This window comes from Gobio gobio (genome assembly GCF_949357685.1).
Source record: "Gobio gobio genome assembly, contig: scaffold_86, whole genome shotgun sequence".
Lineage (NCBI taxonomy): Eukaryota > Metazoa > Chordata > Actinopteri > Cypriniformes > Gobionidae > Gobio > Gobio gobio.
In genome coordinates, this window is record NW_027645702.1 from 165,381 (window position 1) to 173,649 (window position 8,269).

Here is an 8,269-nt window from a genome sequence, read left to right on the forward strand (position 1 = left end):
TTCCATTGAAAGAGATCAAAGGGATATCTTTGGATAGAAGTGTCATAGAAACACGAGGGTGGGTTTGTTTGACTCGGGGCATCAACAGCCAATCACAAATCACCTTCAACACTTCCTAGCCACGCCCTAGCAACCATTATCAAGCAGCCTAGCAACCATTTACCAAGACCTATATCTCTGCCTCAGAACATTATAGAGGCATGGGGGTTGGTTTATATCATTCAAACTGACAAGCAGCCTTTGGAGTATCATCATTGGATGCTGCCAAGCCACGCCATAGCAACCAAACAGAGTACCCTAGCAACCGTTTACCAAGATCTATATCTCTGCATCAGAACATCATACAGACATGGGGGTTGGTTTATATCATTCATACTGACAAGCTGTATCCATTGGATGCTGCCAAGCCACTCCATAGCAACCATACAGAGTATCCTAGCAACCGTATAACAAGACCTATATCTCTGCATCAGAACATCGTAAAGACATGGGGGTTGGTTCATATCATTCTTACTGACAAGCAGTATCATCATTGAATGTTGCCAAAACACTCCATAGCAACCAAACAGAGTTCCCTAGCAACCGTTTACCAAGACCTATATCTCTGCATCAGAACATCATAGAGACATGGGGGTTGGTTTATATCATTCATACAGACAAGCAGTATCATCATTGGATGCTGCCAAGCCCCCCTAGCAACCAAACAGAGTACCCTAGCAACCGTATACCAAGACCTATATCTCTGCTTCAGAACATCATAGAGGCATGGGGGTTGGTTTATATCATTCATACAGACAAGCAGTATCATCAAGCCCCTCCATAGCAACCAAACAGAGTACCCTAGCAACCGTTTACCAAGACCTATATCTCTGCCTCAGAACATCATAGAGACATGGGGGTTGGTTTATATCATTCATACAGACAGGCAGTATCATCATTGGATGCTGCCAAGCCCCCCTAGCAACCAAACAGAGTACCCTAGCAACCGTATACCAAGACCTATATCTCTGCTTCAGAACATCATAGAGGCATGGGGGTTGGTTTATATCATTCATACAGACAAGCAGTATCATCATTGGATGCTGCCAAGCCCCCTTAGCAACCAAACAGAGTACCCTAGCAACCGTATACCAAGACCTATATCTCTGCTTCAGAACATCATAGAGGCATGGGGGTTGGTTTATATCATTCATACAGACAAGCAGTATCATCATTGGATGCTGCCAAGCCCCCTTAGCAACCAAACAGAGTACCCTAGCAACCATATACCAAGACCTATATATCTCCTTCAGAACATCATAGAGACAAATGCGGGTTGGTTTATATCATTCATACAGACAAGCAGTATCATCATTGGATGCTGCCAAGCCCCCTTAGCAACCAAACAGAGTACCCTAGCAACCATATACCAAGACCTATATCTCTGCCTCAGAACATCATAGAGACATGGGGGTTGGTTTATATCATTCATACAGACAAGCAGTATCATCATTGGATGCTGCCAAGCCCCCCTAGCAACCAAACAGAGTACCCTAGCAACCGTATACCAAGACCTATATCTCTGCTTCGGAACATCGTAGAGACATGGGGGTTGGTTTATATCATTCATACAAACAAGCAGTATCATCATTGGATGCTGCCAAGCCACTCCATAGCAACCAAACAGAGTACCCTAGCAACTGTTTACCAAGACCTATATCTCTGCATCAGAACATCATAGACACATGGGGGTTGGTTTATATCATTCATACAGACAAGCAGTATCATCATTGGATGCTGCCAAGCCCCCCTAGCAACCAAACAGAGTACCCTAGCAACCGTATACCAAGACCTATATCTCTGCTTCAGAACATCGTAGAGGCATGGGGGTTGGTTTATATCATTCATACAGACAAACAGTATCATCATTGGATGCTGCCAAACCCCTCCATAGCAACCAAACAGAGTACCCTAGCAACCGTTTACCAAGACCTATATCTCCGCTTCAGAACATCATAGAGGCATGGGGGTTGGTTTATATCATTCATACAGACAAGCAGTATCATCATTGGATGCTGCCAAACCCCTCCATAGCAACCAAACAGAGTACCCTAGCAACCGTTTACCAAGACCTATATCTCTGCCTCAGAACATCATAGAGACATGGGGGTTGGTTTATATCATTCATACAGACAAGCAGTATCATCATTGGATGCTGCCAAGCCCCCCTAGCAACCAAACAGAGTACCCTAGCAACCGTATACCAAGACCTATATCTCTGCTTCGGAACATCGTAGAGACATGGGGGTTGGTTTATATCATTCATACAGACAAGCAGTATCATCATTGGATGCTGCCAAGCCCCTCCATAGCAACCAAACATAGTACCCTAGCAACCGTTTACAAGGACCTATATCTCTGCATCAGAACATCGTAGAGGCATGGGGGTTGGGTCTTTTCACTCAGACTGGCAAATAGTCTTTAAATGTCACCCCATAAATTGTATAGCCACTCCATAGCAACCATATAGAGTACCCTAGCAACCGTACAAACACATGAATAGGACATATCTCAGCTCCACAACATCGTATAGACTTGGGGGTGGCCTCTTTTGTTTCGGGTGAGAATCCAGTACACACAACATAGCATCCGAGAGGATTTTTTTGCCACGGCAAGCACCACTCACATTTTCTTCAGGAAATGTACATTCTAGTTAGTGGTGCTTGCGTAGCAAGGCATCACTATTACTATCTAGCCCGAAAACGGTTTTAGTGATGCCTTGCGAAGCAAGGCATCACCATCACTCTCAAACATACATATTAGTGTTGCTTGTGAAGCAATGCATCAATATTGTTATTCTCCATATTTTTATTATTAGTGGGGCTTGCGTAGCAAGCCATAAAAATATTTAGATCGGTTTATTATTATTATTCTTATTCTTATTCCGGACAACATTTTGTCCCGCTACTCCTCCCACAGTTTTTGTCACAGACCCATGAATGAGGTGTCAAAACGTGCGGCTTAATCGGGAATGGTGTGCTATATCTTTTCTAAGGGGTCGGGGGTGCGGTGTTCGCCCCAGGGGCGAAAAAGTAGCGAAAAAAATCCCATAGACTTAACATTGCGAAAATTTTTAACGAGTCATAACTCTGAGCGAGGATTTCGTAGAAACTCGTGTGTCACCACATTTGAAGAGGCTGACAGGCCCTGTAAGATGACACATCGCAATGGGGTATAAGTTGTACCCCTGGGGCGCTAGAGCTCCCCAAATTTCCTCAAATTTCCCCATTGACTTATAATGGGGAGGGACGTCCCATTAAACTCATGCGTTTCTCTTACAATGGGAAATTGCATAGGGATTTTGTATTGACCATAGCTCTGGCTCACAGTGTCTCAGAGACAAGGGGGTGGGCTCAATTTACTCAGACAGCCAATCACTATCTCAGGATGATTGTCAACATATGAAGCCACGCCCTAGCAACCATTTACAGCTCCCTAACAACTGATCCCATAGACTTCCATTGAAAGAGATCAAAGTGATATCTTTGGATAGAAGTGTCACAGAAACACGAGGGTGGGTTTGTTTGACTCGGGGCATCAACAGCCAATCACAAATCACCTTCAACACTTCCTAGCCACGCCCTAGCAACAGTTATCAAGCAGCCTAGCAACCGTTTAGCAACACCAATATCTCTACCTCAGAACATCATAGAAGCATGGGGGTTGGTTTATATCATTCATACTGACAAGCAGCCTTTGGAGTATCATCATTGGATGCTGCCAAGCCACTCCATAGCAACCAAACAGAGTACCCTAGCAACCGTTTAGCAAAACCTATATCTCTGCCTCAGAACATCATAGAGACATGGGGGTTGGTTTATATCATTCATACTGACAAGCAGTATCATCATTGGATGCTGCCAAGGCACTCCATAGCAACCAAACAGAGTACCCTAGCAACCATTTACCAAGACCTATATCTCTGCATCAGAACATCATAGAGACATGGGGGTTGGGTCTTTTGGCTCATGTTAGCAAACTGGACTTTCAACATGCTACACATGCTAGCAATGAATAGCTACATGCTAATAATGATTAGCTAACAGCTAAATCAGGCTGAGAACATGCTAACAACTCTATAAAAACTCCATAGTAACCATTTGTGACAATTGACAACTCCCTAACAACAACATAACAACCACCCACAATACCTTAGCAATGCCTAGCAACCGCCCAAAACACCTTAGCAACCGCCTAGCAACGCCCTAGCAACCACCCAGAATACCTTAGCAACCGCCTAGCAACACCATAGCAACCACCCAGAATACCTTAGCAACCACCTAACAACTCCCTAGCAACCACCCAGAATACCTTAGCAACCGCCTAGCAACCGCCCAGAACACCTTAGCAACCGCCTAGCAACGCCCTAGCAACCACCCAGAATACCTTAGCAACCGCCTAGCAACACCATAGCAACCACCCAGAATACCTTGGCAACCACCTAGCAACACCCTAGCAACCACTCCAAATACCTTAGCAACCACCTAGCAACGCCCTAGCAACCACCCAGAACACCCTAGCAACGCCCTAGCAACCACCCAGAATACCTTAGCAACCGCCTAGCAACCGCCCAGAACACCTTAGCAACCGCCTAGCAATGCCCTAGCAACCACCCAGAATACCTTAGCAACCGCCTAGCAACACCATAGCAACCACTCCGAATACCTTAGCAACCACCTAGCAACAACCTAGCAACCACCCAGAATACCTTAGCAACCGCCTAGCAACACCATAGCAACCACCCAGAATACCTTAGCAACCGCCTAGCAACCGCCCAGAACACCTTAGCAACCGCCTAGCAACGCCCTAGCAACCACCCAGAGTACCTTAGCAACCACCTAGCAACACCCTAGCAACCACTCCGAATACCTTAGCAACCGCCTAGCAAAGCCCTAGCAACCACCCAGAATACCTTAGCAACCGCCTAGCAACACCATAGCAACCACCCAGAATACCTTAGCAACCACCTAGCAACCACTCCGAATACCTTAGCAACCACCTAGCAACGCCCTAGCAACCACCCAGAATACCTTAGCAACCGCCTAGCAACGCCCTAGCAACCACCCAGAATACCTTAGCAACCGCCTAGCAACACCATAGCAACCACCCAGAATACCTTAGCAACCACCTAGCAACACCCTAGCAACCACTCCGAATACCTTAGCAACCGCCTAGCAACGCCCTAGCAACCACCCAGAACACCATAGCAACCGACCAGAACACCTTAGCAACCGCCTAGCAACGCCCTAGGAACCACCCAGAATACCTTAGCAACCGCCCACAACACCTTAGCAACCACCTAGCAACGCCCTAGCAACCACCCAGAATACCTTAGCAACCGCCTAGCAACACCCTAGCAACCACCCAGAATACCTTAGCAACCGCCTAGCAACCGCCCAGAACACCTTAGCAACCGCCTAGAAACGCCCTAGCAACCACCCAGAACACCTTAGCAACCGCCTAGCAACACCCTAGCAACCACCCAGAATACCTTAGCAACCGTTTACCAAGACCTATATCTCTACCTCAGAACATCATAGAGACATGGGGATTGGTTTATATCATTCATACTGACAAGCAGTATCATCATTGGATGCTGCCAAGCCACTCCATAGCAACCAAACAGAGTACCTTAGCAACCGTTTACCAAGACCTATATCTCTGCCTCAGAACATCATACAGACATGGGGGTTGGTTTATATCATTCATACTGACAAGCAGTATCATCATTGGATATTGCCAAGCCCCTCCATAGCAACCAAACAGAGTACCCTAGCAACCGTTTACAAGGACCTATATCTCTGCATCAGAACATCGTAGAGGCATGGGGGTTGGGTCTTTTGACTCAGACTGGCAAATAGTCTTTAAATGTCACCCCATAAATTGTATAGCCACTCCATAGCAACCATATAGAGTACCCTAGCAACCGTACAAATACATGAATAGGACATATCTCAGCTCCACAACATCGTACAGACTTGGGGGTGGCCTCTTTTGTTTCGGGTGAGAATCCAGTACACACAACATAGCATCCGAGAGGATTTTTTTGCCACGGCAAGCACCACTCACATTTTCTTCAGGAAATGTACATTCTAGTGTTGTGATTACTATTCACCTTGACGAAACTTTGGCGTGCTACTCCTCCGTCACCGTTTGTCGTAGACCCATGAATGAGGTGTCAAATCGTGCGACTTATTGAGGAGAGGTGTGCTATATCTCTTCTAAGCGATCGGGTGTATGATGTTAGTTTTCGGCGGGAAAAAAATCGTCCCAATCAAGTCCCCATTGACTTAACATGGAGAAGACGTTTATGTGATCATATCTCCGCATCAGAACATCACAGAGACTTGGGGCTGGTCTCATTTGAATCGGCCTATCAAGCAGCTATTAACTAGTGACATTCAAACTTCATAGCCCCGCCCTAGCAACCAGTTACAGCACCCTAGCAACTGTACAAATACATTAATAAGCCATATCTCAGCACCAGAGCATTGTAGAAATACAGAGTTGGGCTCTTTTGACTCAGACTGGCCAATAGTCGTTAAATATCACCCCATTAACTGTATAGCCACACCGTAGCAACCATTTAGAGCACCCTAGCAACCTTACAAACACATTAATAAGCCATATCTCAGCCCCAGAACATCCTACAGACATGTTGCTTTGCTTTTTTGCATCCCAGTAGCATCCGAGAGGATTTTTTTGCCACGGCAAGCACCACTCACATTTTCTTCAGGAAATGTACATTCTAGTGTTGTGATTACTATTCACCTTTACGAAACTTTGGGGCGCTACTCCTCCGGCACCGTTTGTCGTAGACCCATGAATGAGGTGTCAAATCGTGCGACTTATTGAGGAGAGGTGTGCTATATCTCTTCTAAGCGATCGGGTGTATGATGTTAGTTTTCGGCGGGAAAAAAATCGTCCCAATCAAGTCCCCATTGACTTAACATGGAGATGAGGTTTATGTGATCATATCTCCGCCTCAGAACATCACAGAGACTTGGGGCTGGTCTCATTTTAATCGGCCTATCAAGCAGCTAATAACTAGTGACATTCAAACTTCATAGCCACGCCCTAGCAACCAGCTACAGCACCCTAGCAACCATATATCAACATTAACAAGCCATATCTCAGCCCCAGAACATCGTACAGACATGAGGGTGGTCTCTTTTGACTCAGACTGGCCAATAGTCTTCAAATATCAAACCATAAACTGTATGGCCACACCCTAGTAACCATTTACAGTACCCTAGTAACCGTACAAACACATGAATAAGCCATATCTCAGCCCCAGAACATCCTACAGACATGTTTCTTGGCTTTTTTGCATCCCAGTAGCATCCGAGAGGATTTTTTTGCCACGGCAAGCACCACTCACATTTTCTTCAGGAAATGTACATTCTAGTTAGTGGTGCTTGCGTAGCAAGGCATCACTATTACTATCTAGCCCCAGAACGAGTTTTAGTGATGCCTTGCGCAGCAAGGCATCACCATCACTCTCAAACATACTTATTAGTGTTGCTTGTGAAGCAATGCATCAATATTGTCATTCTCCATAATCAAAATTATTATTGGGGCTTGCGTAGCAAGCCATAAATATTTAATATCTCACCAGGATCGGTTTATTATAATTATTCTTTTTCCACACAACATTTTGTCCCGCTACTCCTCCCACAGTTTTTGTCACAGACCCATGAATGAGGTGTCAAAACGTGCGGCCTAATCGGGAATGGTGTGCTATATCTTTTCTAAGGGGTCGGGGGTGCGGTGTTCGCCCCAGGGGCGAAAAAGTAGCGAAAAAAATCCCATAGACTTAACATTGGGAAAAATGTAAAAAAAAATTAACAAGTCATAACTCTAAGCGAGGATTTCGTAGAAACTCGTGGGTCACCACATTTGAAGAGGCTGACAGGCCCTGTAAGATGACACATCGCAATGGGGTATAAGTTGTACCCCTGGGGTGCAGGAGCTGCCTAAATTTGCCCCATTGACTTACTATGGGGAGGGACGTCCCATTAAACTCATGTGTTTCTCTTACTATAGGAAATTGCATAGGGATTTTGTATTGACCATAGCTCTGGCTCACAGTGTCTCAGAGACAAGGGGGTGGGCTCAATTTACTCAGACAGCCAATCACTATCTCAGGATGATTGTCAACCTATGAAGCCACGCCCTAGCAACCATTTAGAGCTCCCTAGCAACTGATCCCATAGACTTCCATTGAAAG